Source organism: Mus caroli, chromosome 11, assembly GCF_900094665.2.
Source record: "Mus caroli chromosome 11, CAROLI_EIJ_v1.1, whole genome shotgun sequence".
NCBI classification, from domain to species: Eukaryota; Metazoa; Chordata; class Mammalia; order Rodentia; family Muridae; genus Mus; species Mus caroli.
The window spans coordinates 59980953-59981455 of NC_034580.1; the positions used below are offsets into that span (position 1 = coordinate 59980953).

Genomic DNA, 503 nt, shown 5'->3' on the forward strand with positions numbered 1-503 from the left:
TCCTCTTCTACTGATTTGTTACCTCACTGACCCCTGTAGGCAATTACTCTGTGACTTGTCCCAAGCTCCACCCACATAGGTCGGATTGTATTGTATTGTATTGTATTGTATTGTATTGTGTTGTGTTGTGTTGTGTTGTGTTGTGTTGTGTTGTATTGTATTGTATTGTATTGTGTTGTGTTGTGTTGTGTTGTATTGTATTGTGTTGTGTTGTGTTGTGTTGTGTTGTATTGTATTGTATTGTATTGTATTGTGTTGTGTTGTATTGTATTGTATTGTGTTGTGTTGTGTTGTGTTGTATTGTATTGTATTGTATTGTATTGTGTTGTGTTGTGTTGTATTGTGTTGTGTTGTGTTGTGTTGTATTGTATTGTGTTGTGTTGTGTTGTATTGTATTGTGTTGTGTTGTGTTGTATTGTATTGTATTGTATTGTATTGTATTGTATTGCATTGCATTGCATTGCATTGCATTGCATTGCGTTGCGTTGCGTTGCGTTGCGTTG

The 503-nt window shown here is 35.2% G+C and overlaps 1 protein-coding gene across 4 annotated transcripts in view; it reads right to left on the reverse strand.

The window, feature by feature from the left end:
* Myocd (myocardin) overlaps positions 1–503 on the reverse strand; it is a 97455-nt gene that overhangs the window by 21166 nt on the left and 75786 nt on the right. The gene's annotated exons all lie outside the window — the stretch shown is intronic.